This window comes from Pinus tabuliformis, chromosome 6 (assembly GCF_031772625.1).
Source record: "Pinus tabuliformis cultivar Carrire ecotype Pingquan chromosome 6, CPIR1, whole genome shotgun sequence".
NCBI classification, from domain to species: domain Eukaryota; kingdom Viridiplantae; phylum Streptophyta; class Pinopsida; order Pinales; family Pinaceae; genus Pinus; species Pinus tabuliformis.
In genome coordinates, this window is record NC_142292.1 from 231261532 (window position 1) to 231282654 (window position 21123).

A 21123-nucleotide genomic window follows, 5' to 3' on the forward strand; every position below is an offset into this window, starting at 1 on the left:
CAACACGAAAACTTCAGATAGTATATATATATATAAACGAACCAAGTAACATCCCAATGAAATATAATTTGATCATGTCAATAGCATAAACCACAAGTTTGGGTCAGAATATGCATAGAAAACAATAAAAGAAAAGAACATAAACAAAAAGTTATGTATTCAGAACTACATATGATTAGAACCTCAAAATATTCACAAATATGGTTAGTATAGTATTTGTAATCAGACCGCAAAAATAAGTACTTTCCTCTAAAAGAGGAACCCCTCAAAACGAGAAACAAGGTGCTTTTATACAAAAAAAAATTTAATAACTATTAAATAAATATCTTTGTAAATTTAAAAATAACATTGCATGATTTAAATAAAAATAAAGTTACTTTCGAGAAAATTTTTTATTCTTCAAATATTTTTTGACAACTTTGGAAATTTCCTTGGCTGTGACATTTGGCACTTGGACTTGAGGAATTTGCACGTTCTTTATCTTAGGCTTTTGGATGATTATTGCGGCTTCAATTTTTTTACGTGATTCCTAGATTTGTTCATTCGCTGATTGCAAAGGTGGAATTGCCTCAGTGCCTTGTGTAGTTGTGGCAATGACAATGTGTTGGTTAATATGCCTTCTAAGCTTTCTACATCTATCCCACTTTGGCAATCATACACACTGCCCATTCTTAAGTTTTTTAAGAGGTGAGAATAAGCTCAAATTTGAGCTGATACTCGGTAGTTGGTAGTTGTTGGATCATTCTATTAAGGAGTGACAATATATTGAATTCTTTGAAAATAGAATTCATTACTAGTTGCCTAGAGATAGTTTCTTCTTCAATGAAAGGGAGAAACCTTGAATATAGTTTCTTCTCCAATGAAAGGGAGACACTTAGAGTATAGTTTCTTCTTCAATGAAAGGGAGACACCTAGAGTCTTCCTGTGATTTCTTTAAGTTATTTTAAAACTACTACTCCCGAATTAACAAGTTGTAGTAGTTCAAAGAGAAGGGATGTCAAATCTCTATATAAAATTCCATTCATCCTTAATTTGATCAATGATTTTCATAGGTCTGCAAACTTCATCATTCATTTCTAGAATGAGTATTTTCATTTCTTTAACTAAATAAACAATGTATAAATATGGTGATAGTATTGCAACTACTCAAGAAATTCAATCTAAATCAAAATACACAATTATACTCTACTGATATGCGGAAATTAATTCTCAATTTAGAACATTCACAAACATGCATCAATCACATACACAAGTACACAAATGTATCTAGGGGAAAACAACTGGTAAAAACCCCTTAAGTCTACTTGCATTAATAAGACGAATAGAGAATCTATTACAATTTCTAGCTCCAGCTCCGAGCTCAACCTACAAAATAATAATTGTTCTCTCTACTCAATGATAAGCTTTGATCCCACCTCAGCTATTATCGTAACAACCCTGGTAAAAATTCCGAGTAATAAAGTTAATAAAGGAAAAATAATGACCAAGGTCATGGGACACATATTCCAACCTAAATATTGGGAAAAACATCCTAGTGTGTGTTAGCGCTTGAAATTTCACCTCAGGCTGAGAAAGGTAAACTCCAAGGCAACATCAAACCACTTAGCCTCGTAGCTAGCCCTACGGGGCAGGAGAGGGCTCTCTCTGGCCTATCTCGGTAAAGATCTTCAACGGGCGAGATAGCCAATGAGGAAACACTGATTTTAGGCTAGTAAACTGATTTAAGGTTTGTTTTGCGATTTTTAGGGTTTTGGTGGAAAGTTGGGGAAAGGCAATTCTGGGTGCGGGGATTGGACACAGTTTTTGCAGGGGGTTCTTTGGGGCAAGGTAGGAGACTGTACTGATGCCTTTAAATTAAGTGAATGGATAAGAATGACCGGTGAGGAGCTAAAGAGAGCAAGAAACCTTCAAGAGTTCTCTTTAGACAGATGAAAACATAAATATTAAGCAAACTTAAAAGCAGAGCATGGCAATCATGAATTCTACTTTAACACTTCATTTGCCTAATTTGCAGAAGGAAGAGTAAGAATATGATCCACATAACAAACTTACAAGTACAAAGAGAAACACACCATCAATACATGTAACCACAGGAATCCCAAAAAGGACTGCAAAACCCTGGTCTTTCTTCCTTTGCCAAAATTGCAGAGATACAATGAGAAATACAATAGAAGCTTTCTCCCTCAAAAGTCCAACCATGAAAATGACCAAGAAAGTACATAATATAGGCAATCTAACATCTTTCCTTGCCTCTAGGGTTCGAGTTCACTATCCTAGGACCTGTTTCAACCAATTCTAAACTGAGTACTAAAAACTAGGCAGTCAAAACAACTTGCCTCTACAAACTAGGAAACCAATTCATTCATTAAATTTTTACTATTTCATGAATGAATCTTCTAGAATAGGTAAATAAGTGTCATGTCAACATGAAAATACATAAATTACATCAAAGAGGGTGAAAAATCCCATCACAAGTCAAAACTGGTCAAAACTGGGCGAATTCCTGAGCTGTAGATGAAATCCTGTGAAAACTGCCCAACAGGTCGCGCCCTTTTCCTGAACAGGTTGCGCTACTTTGGAGCTGATTTTGAGGTACTTCCCGGTGTCCAAATGAGGCAAAAGTGGGCTTGTTGGAAAGGTCTGGATGTCTACGTTCTAACCCAAGTGGAATTTCTGAATTTGGTGGTCATTTGCCCCTCCAAAATTGCAATCTCCCAAGACTGCTTCCTGTGTGTCAAAAAGGTGGCAGAAAGTCATTTTTTGCTTGTTTTTTGACTTTCTGGAGGCCCAAAACTTGGTGAAATTTCTTGGCAATGGCTGAGAAAGTGTATCTTTGCATGAAAAATCCAAAAACGCTGAGTTTTACCAAAACGGAGTTTCCCAACGAAAAGGTCGCGCACAGCACGCGACCCGTTGGTGGAAAAAACCTGTTTTTTGCCCAAAAAAATCATAAATGACCAAAAATGCTCAAAATTTTTAGAATTTTGTGCTGGAAGTGAATTATTTAACACCATGCTCCTTCAAAGAAGCCTTAGCCAAGATGTGGAGGGGGTCGGGCCTTTTCCTTCGTTTTAATGCTTTGGTCAACCGCCCTTGGATCACCTTCATTTTTGCCTTGCATACATGCATTCGGGCCCAATAGTGATTTTTCATGTTCCGGAGCAGGTCCTTATCTTTATTGGCCTTGGCCAGCAACCTCTCTAAATGAGCGTTGACCCGTAGAAGCATAGCCTCACGCTCAACGGGTACCAAGTCATCGGGTCTCTTGCATGCCAAGTTGCGGTCCTCATGGATCCTCCGCAACTCATCTAGAGTGTGCTCCTCCTCAAGTTTCTTGTTGCGCTGCTCCAAGTAGGTGATTGTCCAATTTTCCATGTCCAATCTTTGCTGCAATGAGTCATTTTCAGCTCTAAGGTGCTGAATGATCTCCTTTGACTCTAGGCTAGGAGAAATGATGTCAAGATCAACCACCTCTATGCCTGGAACACCTGATGGCCCCTCATCAATCTTGGGCTGTTTGCCTCTCTCTAGTACCTGTGCTGCTGACGAAGGCGAGGCCCCTTCCACCTGGTGTGGAGATAACACTTGCTGAGCTGATGAAGACGGCGAGACCCCTTCCACCTAATGTGGAGAAAATACTCGCCGAGCTGCTGCAAATAAGGCCCTGTGGCCTCTCTGGTATGTGACCAATGGAGGAGAGCTAACATGTCGGGTCTTAGGAATATCATGCTGCTGTGAAGGCCCTCCCTCCTCATGAATGATCTCAGGGAGTGATGGTGCTGATGCTGTGAAAAAATCCCGAGAGATAAAATCCTCCCATGGGATACCCTGCTAAGCCAACTGATGTATGACCACAAGCTGGATCAAACCATAATGATAGATGCTCCTGTGCTGCTGTGTTGGACTCCTTCTCTGCACCAAGGGCACCATCCTCTCAATATTCCGGCATATGAAAACTGGTATGTTCATCATCCGTACCCGTGTGAAATGCATCAACAAGCGAATATGGTACGAATACAAAGATGCAAATCTGCTCTCACAGGTGAAATATCGCATGATAAGCCTCATCAAGGGAACATACTCATCCCTCAAAAATCTAAAAGGAACTACACCAGTCATGTGTCTCATAAAGGCAGGTTTAATGTAGGGCTCATACTGAAATCTTTCCAACAGTTTGCGCTTGTTCCATACTTCTCCAATATTAGGTATCCCCGTTGCTTGGGCAATCATCTCAGGTGTCAATGTAAAATCCACCCCTGCCAGGTTCACATGCCCATCATGCAAATGCAAAACAAACAAGCGGACCAATTCCCTATGATGCTAGATTTGAGAGATCCTCTCACAAAATTCATAACATGACAGATAGCGGAAACATGTGACTGCAATTGGACAAGCCTGCAAATCGGTCAAAGAGGTGGGCTCCTCTCTCTTATGGTGACCACTCTTACCACCCCTGTGAGGCCTCCTTTGTACCTCAACCTCCGGAGTTGACTCACGGTCATCACTCTGCTCATAGTCGGTCTCGGTTTCTGACATGGTTTTGAGAGCAAAGTGGCTGGAATGTACTGCTGCTTCTGCTAAAAAATATGCTAGTTTAATTGTTGAAATGCTGTTTCAAGGGGACAAATAGCACAAGGGAAATGTTAGGGAAGGGAAAATTTTAAGGGAAATTGGGAAAAATATATGAAATAGGGAGTTTAAGGGAAGGAATCATGATACACCCCATCACACAATTATCATTTGCAAAGTTTTTATGAGAAACAGGGTTTAGGATTAGATTCTTGATTTTTAGGAATAGAGGTAGGGTTTTAGGGCCTTTGGTATTTTTGTTAGAGAGATTGAGTAAAAATAATGAGGGAGGTGGAAATGGGATGTAGGGAAAAAGTGGGGGTGAAGAGGATGACCTTGAAAACAGCAAGACAAACCCTAGCCTTACTAACACTTTGAGTTTCTTAAGCAAATATACATTGGATTCATTATTTCAAAATGATGACTTTAAAATACATCCTCATGCTTTTCAAGCTTTGGCAAACAATGTATTTTAATGATGGGAGGCCTACCTGCAACCTTGAAGCAATCCGGAGTTGTTTTGCAGCTTGCAGGCGAATTTTGGTGGAAGAATCCCCAACAGGTCGCGCGCAAGGCTCGACGGGTCGCGCGCGCTCAATGGGTCACGCCTGTGTTGTTTTTGAACTGCAATGGGCAGCCTGACGGGTCGCGCTCACCCAACAGGTCGCGCGCAAGGCTCAACGGGTCGCGCGCGGGTACTCAATGAAATTTCGCCCAATTCCTCTTCAATCACTCTTCACTATTACTTTGAGGCACAATGAAGACTAAAGGGAGGAAGAGAGGAGCTTTATAGGTTTTGATTTATATTAATTTCCTTTCAAACCCTCTTTCAAATGTTTTTGTCATGACACTTTTTCAAAATTTGAAAACTGTTGGTTTTATGGTTTCCTTTTGTCCTGAAATTGGTTGAACTGATGTTTTTCTTGAAAATTTTTGCAGGGATAGCTTCTGAGGAATCTTGGCAAAGGGGACCAGGGCTGCATGCTGACTTTCAAAGAATTTTGAATTTTTACAATTTTTTACAAAATTTTGAGAAAATGACCTTGGGCTTTAAAAACAGGGTTTTTAAATCCAAGGTAAAAATTAGCTGTACAAGATGAAATCTTTTGAAGAAACACTTTGATAATCATCCCTCTAGCCTGTTGGGCACTTATTGACTTTTGAAGACCTGACCTTAGAGACAAATTGGACCCAAACCCTAGACCTAGGACTTTTGACCTCAAGACAAGACAAGTAACCTTAAAAGAGTTTATTGACTGAAACAACTTGATCCAGCAGTGCCAAGAGGGAAATAAAGACACCAGCTCCTCCATCAGGGTTATGGCATGCCTAATGGAATGCAATGAGATGACACTGATGAGACACCTACTTATGCAAATGCAAAGAGCTTTGATCGCTGATGGAGGGCTACTAGACCGACTCTAACATTGGCTCCAATGGGGATGGTAGCTCCTTGGAGGTACCAAGAACCTTAGACCTCTGGGAGAGGAGACCAGTGCCTTCGTCCATTGGGCGATGGAGTCCATTATTTCGGCAAACGACACAAGACTTTGACTCATTTATTGAATGAAAACTGACTGAAACTTAACTGGAACTTGACTCAAACCGACTCGATGGCAAACTGAAATAACTTGAAAAACTCACTCAACAGACCAAACACAAATGACTCATGACTAACTTAAAACAAGACTTTACAAAGCTTTTTGAAGGGCATCAGTTCATCAAGATTTGAAATCATGATGACAACCACCTGTGTTTTCTTACAAGACAATATACATCAAACTATATCAAAATGCCAATGCAACCAATCAAGAAGATAGCTTCTTGACTGATTCTTTTTATCAGATCTCATGATCAACAATAGATACTGGTAACTGGGCATCCAAAAACATAGCTGACCATGATCTCCTTCATCACTGAACACAACAATAATCACTTTCACTGCTGACTGTAACAAATCTGCCATTGGATCCTGGAAAACATGAAGATTTGACATTGCAACCTCCTGCTGAAAGAACAAGGTATCCTTTGTTTCAAATTCTGATCTGCCTTCATCATGTGCTTTAGAAAGAGTATGTTCCTGGTCTTCAAAAAATTCTGAACAAGTAGATGAGCAGATCTCCTCTTGAAATAACATTTCAAAACATGAGACATATGAGGAAGAATCTGAAATGGAATCCTGAATGGTCTGATCTTTTGTAGTTTGAATACATGGTAAGTCATCCTCATATGATATGATAGCCAGATTCTCATTACATTCATCAATCATGAGAAAAGAAGTTTCAGATGTTTCGTGAAACCCAACACTAACATTTCTATCAGCTATCATAGATTCATCCAGAGAAACCTTTTCACTTACTTGAACGAAGATCTTGTCTTGTTTTTCACAGAGGCAATGAACTACCTCCTCATGAAGATCTAGTGCTGGCGAGATGAGAGCATTTAGGTCTGCTACTCCATTTTCTTCATTTGAGGCAGCCGCGACAATACAACTCTCTTTTATGAGATCCGGAACAACATGTTTTGCCTCATCACAATTTATCTCCCGATCTGATTTATCATCATCACTTTCTGAGATTGGAACATTACTTTCCTGCGTTACCTGCATGCTGTCTTCTTCTATGGACAGATCTGAAACAACATTTGCTCTTTCCTCATTTTCAACCATACGGAAATCTTCAGCCTGCTGATCTTGACAAATATCCTCTAAGATTTCTGTGTGCTGCCGAAATGGATTCTCATTCAGAGCCTCCATAATCTCAACGTCCATAAAATTATCATCTTCATAATATTTCTCAAGGCTTTCAATAAAAGTAGAAGCATGTTTGCAACAGTCATGAACCAAATTTAATGATGGATAAGAGTCCTTATATCGTTCAATGAACATAGCATGAAAATCCTTTAAACAGTAAATACAAGCAGGCGGCAAACTTTCATACCATGATTGGGCTTCACCTTCCAGAGTGGCCATGAATATCTTCATCAAGCAATCTTCAGGAAAATCCACCTTCAACTTGCGAATATGCATATGAAATCTAACTAGATGAAGAGCAGCATCCTTCTTACCATCATCATTAAATGTAGGCAAATTCCTTGACCAATCTACCTTTGGAATTTTATTTGGAAAACCAAGGATGTGATCTCAGCTCAAGGGAGCATATCTTCTTGTGATCCGATCCATCTTGAAAATCTCAAAGCTACTGATCTTCCTGCAGTGAAGTCACCGTGAAGCACAGGTTGCTGGATTCTTCAGTGAAAGAGTTGCCAGGTGAATGATTTCAGCCTTGTCAGTGTCTGATCATTTTCCACTATCAACAATCAGATCTGAACTTGATACATGTACTGGGGTAAAATGCAAATGAAGTGTTGTATTCACAAGCTCACGGAGATGGACTGAAGCAACGTTTATCTACTTCCGCTTATGCAAAGCAAAAGCGTTTCGAAGGCTACTTGGCATAACTTCAGGCTCCGTCTAAGACTTATGAAACAAACACATCAATCCACAAACAAGTTTGTTCTCCCCAGTATGGTCGCCAATATGTTAGCGCTTGAAATTTCACCTCAGGCTGAGAAAGGTAAACTCCAAGGCAACATCAAACCACTTAGCCTCGTAGCTAGCCCTACGGGGCAGGAGAGGGCTCTCTCTGGTCTATCTCGGTAAAGATCTTCAACGGGCGAGATAGCCAATGCGGAAACAATGATTTTAGGCTAGTAAACTGATTTAAGGTTTGTTTTGCGATTTTTAGGGTTTTGGTGGAAAGTTGGGGAAAGGCAATCCTGAGTGCGGGGATTGGACACAGTTTTTGCAGGGGGTTCTTTCGGGCAAGGTAGGAGACTGTACTGATGCCTTTAAATTAAGTGAATGGATAAGAATGACCGGTGAGGAGCTAAAGAGAGCAAGAAACCTTCAAGAGTTCTCTTTAGACAGATGAAAACATAAATATTAAGCAAACTTAAAAGCAGAGCATGGCAATCATGAATTCTACTTTAACACTTCATTTGCCTAATTTGCAGAAGGAAGAGTAAGAAGATGATCCACATAACAAACTTACAAGTACAAAGAGAAACACACCATCAATACATGTAACCACAGGAATCCCAAAAAGGACTGCAAAACCCTGGTCTTTCTTCCTTTGCCAAAATTGCAGAGATACAATGAGAAATACAATAGAAGCTTTCTCCCTCAAAAGTCCAACCATGAAAATGACCAAGAAAGTACATAATATAGGCAATCTAACATCTTTCCTTGCCTTTAGGGTTCGAGCTCACTATCCTAGGAGCTGTTTCAACCAATTCTAAACTGAGTACTAAAAACTAGGCAGTGAAAACAACTTGCCTCTACAAACTAGGAAACCAATTCATTCATTAAATTTTTACTATTTCATGAATGAATCTTCTAGAATAGGTAAATAAGTGTCATGTCAACATGAAAATACATAAATTACATCAAAGAGGGTGAAAAATCCCATCACAAGTCAAAACTGGTCAAAACTGGGCGAATTCCTGAGCTGTAGATGAAATCCTGTGAAAACTGCCCAACAGGTCGCGCCCTTTTCCTGAACGGGTCACGCTACTTTGGAGATGATTTTGAGGTACTTCCCGGTGTCCAAATGAGGCAAAAGTGGGCTTGTTGGAAAGGTATGGATGTCTACTTTTGAAACCAAGTGGAATTTCTGAATTTGGTGGTCATTTGCCCCTCCAAAATTGCAATCTCCCAAGACTGCTTCCTGTGTGTCAAAAAGGTGGCAGAAAGTCATTTTTTGCTTGTTTTTTGACTTTCTGGAGGCCCAAAACTTGGTGAAATTTCTTGGCAATGGCTGAGCAAGTGTATCTTTGCATGAAAAATCCAAAAATGCTGAGTTTTCCCAAAACGGAGTTGCCCAACGAAAAGGTCGCGCGCGGCACGCGACCCGTTGGTGGAAAAAACCTGTTTTTTGCCCAAAAAAATCATAAATGACCAAAAATGCTCAAAATTTTTAGAATTTTGTGCTGGAAGTGAATTATTTAACACCATGCTCCTTCAAAGAAGCCTCAGCCAAGATGTGGAGGGGGTCGGGCCTTTTCCTTCGTTTTAATGCTTTGGTCAACCGCCCTTGGATCACCTTCATTTTTGCCTTGCATACATGCATTCGGGCCCAATAGTGATTTTTCATGTTCCGGAGCAGGTCCTTATCTTTATTGGCCTTGGCCAGCAACCTCTCTAAATGAGCGTTGACCCGTAGAAGCATAGCCTCACGCTCAACGGGTACCAAGTCACCGGGTCTCTTGCGTGCCAAGTTGCGGTCCTCATGGATCCTCCGCAACTCATCTAGAGTGTGCTCCTCCTCAAGTTGCTTGTTGCGCTGCTCCAAGTAGGTGATTGTCCAATTTGCCATGTCCAATCTTTGCTGCAAGAGTCATTTTCAACTCTAAGGTGCTGAATGATCTCCTTTGACTCTAGGCTAGGAGAAATGATGTCAAGATCAACCACCTCTATGCCTGGAACACCTGATGGCCCCTCATCAATCTTGGGCTGTTTGCCTCTCTCTGGTACCTGTGCTGTTGAAGAAGGCGAGGCCCCTTCCACCTGGTGTGGAGATAACACTCGCTGAGCTGATGAAGACGGTGAGACCCCTTCCACCTGATGTGGAGAAAATACTCGCCGAGCTGCTGCAAATAAGGCCCTGTGGCCTCTCTGGTATGTGACCAATGGAGGAGAGCTAACATGTCGGGTCTCAGGAATATCATGCTGCTGTGAAGGCCCTCCCTCCTCATGAATGATCTCAGGGAGTGATGGTGCTGATGCTGTGAAAAAATCCCGAGAGATAAAATCCTCCCATGGGATACCCTGCTGAGCCAACTGATGTATGACCACAAGCTGGATCAAACCATAATGATAGATGCTCCTGTGCTGCTGTGTTGGACTCCTTCTCTGCACCAAGGGCACCATCCTCTCAATATTCCGGCATATGAAAACTGGTATGTTCATCATCCGTACCTGTGTGAAATGCATCAACAAGCGAATATGGTACGAATACAAAGATGCAAATCTGCCCTCACAGGTGAAATAGCGCATGATAAGCCTCATCAAGGGAACATACTCATCCCTCAAAAATCTGAAAGGAACTACACCAGTCATGTGTCTCATAAAGGCAGGTTTAATGTAGGGCTCATACTGAAATCTATCCAACAGTTTGCGCTTGTTCCATACTTCTCCAATATTAGGTATCCCTGTTGCTTGGGCAATCATCTCAGGTGTCAATGTAAAATCCACCCCTGCCAGGTTCACATGCCCATCATGCAAATGCAAAACAAACAAGCGGACCAATTCCCTGTGATGCTGGATTTGAGAGATCCTCTCACAAAATTCATAACATGACAGATAGCGAAAACATGTGACTGCAATTGGACAAGCCTGCAAATCGGTCAAAGAGGCGGGCTCCTCTCTCTTATGGTGACCACTCTTACCACCCCTGTGAGGCCTCCTTTGTACCTCAACCTCCGGAGTTGACTCACGGTCATCACTCTGCGCATAGTCGGTCTCAATTTCTGGCATGGTTTTGAGAGCAAAGTGGCTGGAATGTACTGCTGCTTCTGCTAAAAAATCTGCTAGTTTAATTGTTGAAATGCTGTTTCAAGGGGACAAATAGCACAAGGGAAATGTTAGGGAAGGGAGACTTTTAAGGGAAATTGGGAAAAATATATGAAATAGGGAGTTTAAGGGAAGGAATCATGATACACCCCATCACACAATTATCATTTGCAAAGTTTTTATGAGAAACAGGGTTTAGGATTAGATTCTTGATTTTTAGGAATAGGGGTAGGGTTTTAGGGCCTTTGGTATTTTTGGTAGAGAGATTGAGTAAAAATAATGAGGGAGGTGGAAATGGGATGTAGGGAAAAAGTGGGGGTGAAGAGGATGACCTTGAAAACAGCAAGACAAACCCTAGCCTTACTAACACTTTGAGTTTCTTAAGCAAATATACATTGGATTCATTATTTCAAAATGATGACTTTAAAATACATCCTCATGCTTTTCAAGCTTTGGCAAACAATGTATTTTAATGATGGGAGGCCTACCTGCAACCTTGAAGCAATCCGGAGTTGTTTTGCAGCTTGCAGGCGAATTTTGGTGGAAGAATCCCCAACAGGTCGCGCGCAAGGCTCAACGGGTCGTGCCTGTGTTTTTTTTGAACTGGAATGGGCAGCCTGACGGGTCGCGCTCACCCAACAGGTCGCGCGCAAGGCTCAACGGATCGCGCGCGGGTACTCAATGAAATTTCGCCCAATTCCTCTTCAATCACTCTTCACTATTACTTTGAGGCACAATGAAGACTAAAGGGAGGAAGAGAGGAGCTTTATAGGTTTTGATTTAAATTAATTTCCTTTCAAACCCTCTTTCAAATGTTTTTGTCATGACACTTTTTCAAAATTTGAAAACTGCTGATTTTATGGTTTCCTTTTGTCTTGAAATTGGTTGAACTGATGTTTTTCTTGAAAATTTTTGCAGGGATAGCTTCTGAGGAATCTTGGCAAAGGGGACCAGGGCTACATGCTGACTTTCAAAGAATTTTGAATTTTTACAATTTTTTACAGAATTTTGAGGAAATGACCTTGGGCTTTAAAAACAGGGTTTTTAAATCCAAGGTAAAAATTAGCTGTACAAGATGAAATCTTTTGAAGAAACACTTTGATAATCATCCCTCTGGCCTGCTGGGCACTTATTGACTTTTGAAGACCTGACCTTAGAGACAAATTGGACCCAAACCCTAGACCTAGGATTTTTGACCTCAAGACAAGACAAGTAACCTTAAAAGAGTTTATTGATTGAAACAACTTGATCCAGCAGTGCCAAGAGGGAAATAAAGACACCAGCTCCTCCATCAGGGTTATGGCATGCCTAATGGAATGCAATGAGATGACACTGATGAGACACCTACTTATGCAAATGCAAAGAGCTTTGATCGCTGATGGAGGGCTACTAGACCGACTCTAACAGTGTGGATGTTCATTTGGTTTATTATGGCTAAGGGGAAATTAGAAAAGGCAATGGCAAAGGATTTGGAAAGGCAAGAGGCATTAATTGGCATTTTATTTATGAAAATAATGGAAATTAGGAGAAAAGGAAGGTGAGAGGTCACAGTTTGCATGTGAGGAGGAAAATGAAGCAAAATAATGGAAAATGAAGAAAATAGAGGCCTCATTAATAAAAAGGCTTCTGAGAACCCGTTCACAATTTTTGTCATTATAATCTTTTGTTAGTTTAGTTTTGGAGCTCTCTCTCTATTCTCTCTCTCTTTCATACTCTTGGACACTTGGAGTATTCTTGGAGCACTATGGTCATTGGAGGAAAGAAGACAAAGGAAGGAAAAGAAAGCAATAGGAAGTACAGATCAAGCAAGCAAGAGTAGGAATCAAGTGGATACAATGGAATTACTTGCAGGTATCGAGTTTCATGTATGATTTCCTTACTAGTTTTGGCATGTATGGTACGTGCATGTGTGGTTTTGGTTCTCTTGTTGTCATTGACATGGGTCTTGTCGGGTGTGACCATGGTTCTCAACCTTGCCTTTCCCTTTCTGGATAGCCATGGTGTGACAGGGTTATCTTATTTTAGTTGAGATGGATTTCCAGATGGATTTGCAGCTGAGTGGGGTGGTCTCAGGATTAATCAAAAGGTTTAGGAATCTTTGGTGGGATATACAGTAAACCCTGGTTGTGAATACCGTTGATTGGTCTTAGGAATCCTTTGACTGGTAATGGCGGGATACACGATAAAGCCCAGAGGGTGGTGACCTCGTAGGCCTAGTAATCCCTTGACCAGTAATGGTGGGATACATGGTAACACTGAGAGGGAGACGAACAAATTCCTCACAGTTTAGGTGGAGAGATCCAGAGGCATCCATGCTTGCTTAGGGCCTAGTGATCCAGTGGGATTGTGGTAAAGCCTAGTTGTATTGATGAGGGTTTCAGGCCTAGGAATCCTGAGGAAGCCTTGATTGGTTTTGTTGTGAGTTCCACATTCATGCTTGGAATATGGCACGGGGGCGATTAGTTGAAAGAAAGATTTGGTTTAGCACAATCTATGGTTGGGTGGTTCATGGAAGTCCCTCACTTCATTGGCTTATGCATACACTAATAAGAACTTCTTTTCCTTTGGTATTTCATGTGTAAATGTACTTGTTAATATGTGGTTTTTATGGTTGTTCTACTCTTGTTATTATGTTGGTTATATGTTAGTTATAAGCATGGTTCATGACAAACTTTGGTTATGGCTCTCATCATGATTTGATTAGTACAAGAAATGTGAATGAATATATGACCTAATAGATGATAATGCAACTATTTTGATAAGGCATCAATTCTTCTTGACGATTCTTAGATAAGTATGAGATCCTTATGCTCAGATATGTAGTTATGACTTGTAGATTACATGTTTGTGATATGTTTGACGAAATGCTTGTCATGGCTAGTAGGGGTCAGGTCAATTACTTGTACCAATGTTTGCATTAGTAGCTTTAATTCATTGTTATTTATCATTTCTGGAAGTTTCATGAAGTTACAGGCAACGACCTGAGACCTAGCCCTAAAAACGAGGCACAAAATCTAGGGTCACTGGCTCATAATTGATTGAAAAAGGCCATAGTCACATGCATGCCTTGTTGTGGGAGCGATTGGAGGGTCTTAGTCACATGCATGGCTTTCATGGGAGCGACTGGGGTCTAGCTCAGCAAAATGACAAGTTGTCTCAGGGGTTGGGCAGCTAGAAGGGTTAGTTGTCACCTGAAGTTTCTGTAGCTCCTAAGAAAGGTCAACTGGTTTTGTTTTGTCGGTTCCACTTCCTTAACTGTACATGGGGAGTTGAATCACATCATAGTAACTCTTCGTCACATCTTTACCCCAGTGGACTGATTAGCTTGGTTAAATGTAGGAGGAGGGTGTTACACCTATTTCCTTGCACAAATATTGAGAAAATAAGCCCCTATTCTTTAGGAATTTCCTCCAAAATAATTGTACAATTCCCAAGGATTGATCATTGATTGCATGCAACACTTGTACTCTCAACACTAGTTTACAAATGATGTTACAATGCCTTGGAATCTCCACCAAATTTGAGCAATTCCAATTTCTTGCATGCATGAGATATTTTGGGTTGATTGATCAGTTAATTAGATGATCTATGAGTTGGACTGTTGTCCCACTGCTCAACTGACCTCCAACTAGTTCTATTAATTGTTACAACTAGTTTAACTATGTAAAACTGGAAATCACTAAATTGGATTGCTATAAATTAGTAATCACACATGCATAATTGAACTCCAAGCCCTCTAACTTGAATGTACTAAGAAAACTGAGTGACAAGAGGCATGTCACCTTAGTTAACTACCTCCAAGTTGTTTGTTTATGTGGAAATTTTGAATTTTCTCAATTTGACCAAGGCTAAGTCAAATTGAGCCTTTCTTGCTACACTTCTCAACATTCCCTCTTAGCAAGAAAGGGACTGTCAATCACACCTATCCTGCACCTGTGGAATTCGAACTTCCCTCTTGACAAAGCCTTTGTCAAGATGTCAACATCTTGTTCCTTAGTCGGAATGTATTGTAGCAACATTATCCTCCTTTGCACACATTCCTGTAAATGATGATACCAAATATCTATATGCTTGGATCGATTGTGAAATACTGGATTCTTAGAGAGATTAATGCAACTCTGATTATCACAATAGATCATAGTTGGACCTAACCAAATAGTCCCACAAGTATCTTTCTCATCCAGATCACTTCACATGCTGCTTGAATTGTAGCCATGTATTTAGCTTCTGCTGAGCTGAGCACCACAAACCTTTGCTTTCTGTTGTACCGGGAAATTTCTACGGACCCAAAACTGAAAATTCCACCTGATTTATGCTTTTAGTCAGATGGAATCCCTACCCAATCTACATCTATGAATCCACATAGCTTCACTCCCTTTGTCCGTCTGTACCATAATCCATATTGGGTAGTTCCTCTGAGGTACCATAAAACATGCTTAGCTGCCTTCCAATACAATTTAGTTGGCTTAACCATAGCTTGGCTCAGCTGGTTGATTGCATATCACATATCTCGTCGTGTGTTCACAAGATACATCAGTGAACCCACTACCTATTGGTAAATGATAACATCAACCTCTTTACCTGAATTGTCATTCTCATTCCTCCAGTTGGTTGCTAGAGGTGTCTCCATTGGATTACAATTTTCCATGTGAAATCTCTGCAATATCTTGGTGTAATACTTACCTTGAGACATAAACTATTCCCCATTGCCTTGCCATACTTCCAGCCCGAGGAAGTAGTGCATGAGACCCATGTATTTCATCTCAAATTCCATTGCAATGTCTTCCTTGCAAGAGATAATCACCTGTCAATATTAAATCATTAACATATAAAGCAATGATAAGTAATTTACCTTCTACCAAAACATGATAAAGGTTCGCATCTGCTTCAATTTTGGTGAAGCCCAATCTAGTGAGATAACTATCAATTCGAGTGTACCAAGATCAGGGTGCTTATTTGAGACCATACGATGCTCGCGTTGGCTTGATGGGGCCTGACCCAGGCTCAGAGTTATTTAGCCAAACAAATCCCTGTACTACTGGCCCTTTCAACAACAGCCTGCAGAGCGCAGACTGAGGTCTTACTCGAAGTAGTATGGGGGGATGCTGGAACCAAGTTTCCGCACCCTTGAGATGTCCGAGGGGTCGATTTAGTCCAACTCTGAATACCCTCATAAAGGTCACTTCACGCACTATCCTGACCTGCAAGGCCTTCGCGCTTTGTTATAATCGCCTTCGCATAGCCCTAACCAGGGGCTAAGGTGCTTTCGTGCTGTTAAAGCAGCGATCTGCGCTATTTCCCCAAGTTACACTGCAGATCTTACTTATCTTCTTATAACAGTTAGTTATCTTCGCATAAACAGATACTTTACCTTATATTCGCTTTATCAACACATTCATATAAGTTCATGCATCATATAAACAGCAGAAATGAAATTTATACCCAATACATTCAATGCACAAAACAGGAAAAAGATACACAGAAATGATGTAAAACTTCTCTTTATTAATACTTCAATCAGTTATAGACTCAACCCGCCCTGCGCACTCAGCTGTAGGGGTCCATGCACTTAGCTGCAGACTACTAGGCCTCTGCGCACTCTGCTACAGAGCCTTCTCCTATTCTACAACCTAAAGACATGACTCGACGCTTCCACTAAGACTCAATTCTTCCTCATTAGATCTTCAGATAACTTCTACTTAACTTCTTTACAACTTAGAGCCTCACTCTATTTATACAATTCCATGGTTCGCGAACCATGGGTAGATCTCTAAAGCCAACATTACATTACAAAAATGAGGGCAGACAACCCTATGATTCATTTATAATCCTTGCGCTCCACGCCCACAAAACGCAGAGTCTTTACATTGGATATGGTCAAAATCTGGGCTTTAAGCCCCAAAATTTACCTTGGTAGATCCCACGCCCAACAGGCCCCCAACACAAACATCGTGACTCGCCCTCAAGTCACTTTGTTGGTGTGGAGATCTTCGCGTGGTGACCTCCCAACTTTGTCCGAACTGCTGCAAGATCGGCAACGCATTGAGCAGCTGTCTGTTGTATCTCCTGTATGTGCTGTTCAGAGACTGCTGTATCAGAACTGCTTCCTTGTATCTGCTCCTGCGTTCCCTGCATCTGATTATAGTCCTGCACCCCATTTTAGCTACTTGGAGCACTAAGACTGTGCTTATGTTGGCTAGTCAGACAGCCAGGCCACTCGTGTATGGCTTCAACTAACTACCATTCATTTTGCATGGGAAAGGTTCTCCATTTAGCTTTACCAACTACACCATGCCTCCATCTATGACCTCCTTAATAACATACGGTCCCAACCAATGCATTCTAAATTTTCCCAAGAATTTATCAAACTTAATATCATATAGTAACACCAAATCGTTCACCTTGAAGTTGCGCAACTTAATATGTCGATCGTGCCAGGCCTTTTCACGCTAATTTTGTACCTACTGATGGAATCTAGCCAAAAACCATTCCTCTTTGAGTTCCTCCAACTGCATGAGCCTCTCCTCCAAAGCTCTGCGATTCGTCATACCTGTGAGCGCTACTATGCGTAGACTAGGCATGATATACTCCATCGACATTATAGTGTTTTCTCCATAGGCCAACCTAGAAGGCGTCTGTCCTGTCAGCTTCTTACACGTTGTCCTATAAGCCCATAAAACTGCTGGTATGCGCAGGTCCCAATCACTTCATTGTGCATTGCATACCTTGTTCAGTGCTTCACACACTTCGTTAAATGCTTCTGCATGGGTAACCTTCTACGCACTCGTTCTTTCCACACTCTGTCATTCCAACTTGAGGGACTATTCGCGCAATTGCCCCCCCAACACATGCTTATTGACCGTATTCCCCAACGCGAAGTTCATGTGCATCCGCACAAGTTGTTTACCATATGCCTATACCCACCTGGATAGATGCGCGCGCGGACCATCCCATCCATTGTATTTATTTGTTAGTCACATCTTAGGCTTCCCAAAATGCATGCGCATCATTCTCTTGCATTCATGCCAGTCCTCAAAGCTTCCTTGGTGCGTACCCCACCACCTCGCGGGCGTAGCGCACAATACCCAATTCAGGGCATGGAAATGTTGCTTTTCTGGCACCTCCCTTTCAAATCTGTCCAAGAAAGCATCTACCTCACCTAATCCATCATAAGTAGGTAGATCCCTCACTTCTGTCGATACACAGCGCAACGATCTTGTCATCATATTATAGTTTAGCGTGGTTACCTCATGTAACCAGTTCTGCCATCACTCTATCTCTTCATTTGAATCCGAAGTACAGGAGCTTTCGCACTCTCATGAGATTTGTCCATCCACGGTGGGATTTACCCAGTCTTTCTCTCACGCGGTTATCTTGTAGATGTAGTCCAAATCGTCGTCGCTTTCATAGTCACGCACCGACTCTGTATAGCGCAATCCCTCAGCAGGGCCCAAGGGTATAACTACGCGCAGAGACTTCTTCGCAAAAATCATCTTGCACTTCTTCAAATTAATCACCCCATTCATGTCAATGCCCCAATTCCTAAGAGCGTGGGGTAGGGATTTTTGTCATCAAAAATCTCTATCACTTCAAAGTTTGCTAGCATGCTCGCTCCTTCAATATCCATGGTGATTCCTTGCAATCTCCCATAGGTATTATCTTTTGCTGGTTCGCCATTCACAGCTGGATAGGAGACCATTGTAGCGTAGGCCTTCCCATGCACTCCCATGTCTGCTTCGGTAGAACGTTCGCATCCGATCCTAGATCTAGAATTACTTGGTCCATCTCATATTCTCCAATTTGCGTGGTCAACCTCATTTCACTTCCTGTCCTCATCGCATGCTTTCCAATTTTCTAGACTACGCACAGTTCTCCTGGCACGGTCCAAACACATCTGTTAATGAGTTCCTGCAATCCTTTTACAACCTTATTGTCACGTAGTAGTTTCATGCATGTTTCTAGGAACGTCATAAGCATAGATGGATCCATTTACAGATTTGATCTATCTTTGCTTCCTGAAGTGGAGGCATCAATGAAGCTCTTCTTAGCTTCCATGAAGGTTTCCTTAGCGTGCTCCAAATCAAACTTTGCTTCTTTCATCAGAGCCTTGTGAACCCAAGTACTATCTTTGGGTTGTTTGCCTTTATCATCTCCCATCGTAATTCCACTTCGGAGCACAATGTTCACATTTGGATCTTCCTCGCACGGCTCAGACCTCATCATCTGCAGGTTTTGAGTTGGGGGAGGTGGTAGCACTCCCTTGTCGCGTATCCTAGCTATCAGCGTAGGAAAATCCTCTGTCTCATGATCAAACAAGGTACAATACAGACATGATGGATGCGTTGGATTCATACAATCATGGGCATAATGTCCTAGCCCTCTGCAATTGTAGCATATCAGTTATCCGCAACCTCTTCTAGGTCCTCCTCTACCTCGGCCTTGCCCGCGCCCCTGAAATCCAGTTCACACCACTCCTGCATTCTAGTCAAGGGGCCGCGTTTTGGCCTGAACCCTATAAGTGGGAGTTCTACCGATCATCAACTCATAGCTTCTACAAGTGCGCTCATCGTGTCCAACCGATCTACAAAAATTATAGAACAACTGTTGTGAATTCTGTGTGTACTTCTGTAACAAATGATAGTTGTCTACATTCTTTCCTCCTATTTGACAAATCGCGCACCACAAAGCAGGCGCCATGCTAGGTCCTACTTGTGCCTTCGATCTTAACAGCATCGGTCCTCCTCCGGTGACGTAGTTTGCAAACACCGGGTAGTGGTCCTTGTCATGACCCTGACCCTTACATTTAACATGCCATACCTCTTCGGGCACTTTTGGTTGGGCTGTCCTGTCTTGTTTCAGACTTTGCATCTCAAGGCATAAGTTTTTCAACTATGCATGGATCTGTTGAACTCCCAAGTTAGGATCCTATATCGGGGTCTCATGCAGCCTCATCGCGATCTCCAAGGCCTCTGCTTGAGTCGTTAACCTCTGTTGCGATAACATGTTCCTCAAATGCAGCGTTAGTGATGCTACAAACCATTCGCAGTGTTGTCCGTCCGTTAAAGTCATATTTGCTTCGCGAATCGTACACTTCAGTCTTTGAGCCAGCTACCAAGGAGTCTCACCTGGTAGCATTGTGATCTCTTTGAATCCAATGATCGACTGCGCCTCTGACTTCGGCCTGCTAAATTCTTTGTTCAGTGCAATTTGGATATCCGCAATCCCCGCATTCTGATTATCATTAGAATTCTTAATATACCAGGTCAACGTGTGATCCTGCAGAGTGCTGATCACCATCACTTTCTTTATATTATCATCCATAACTCCCTGCACTTCCCATACGGCTCTTATCACAAACCAAAACTGGTCTGAATATTCATTTCCTACTCCCTTGAACACAGGTAACTTTATCACACTTGCCATATTGACTCGCGGTGGTGGTGGAGGTGGTATGGGTGAAGATGGAGGTGAAGGCAGTGAAGCTGGTGGTGGTGTGGGTGGGGTGGTATGCGCGTAATCCTCTGCCTTATCAAATTGATCACACTTTGCGAGATCTTCCTCATCCCTTCGTAGAGGTGAAATCAAAGGGCTAGTCTCTGGTCCCTTACTTCCTTTGTTTCTGTAGGTTTTCCCACTTTGCGTAGGTCTGGACATCAAGGTAATTACATAATCCTCTTTTCACACAATAACATTTTAATCCAAGTATTCAGAGACTTTACATACTTACCTCGTGGTCCCTTGGGAAAGTGTCGCTCTGCCTCGCTATAGCTGACTGAAGTATCTACCATGAACTCAGTAATGAATCCTCCTATAATCCAATCGAGCCAGTGATCAACAACACACGCGATCTTATCCTCCAATGCCTCCAATATATGCACCAACTCTAGGGTCCACACAATAGGATTGTCGAGTTTCCACCTTCCTTGGCTATCTGCTAGCTTCACGATCCACTCGTACATATCAGTAGGGAAAGATGCGAAGAA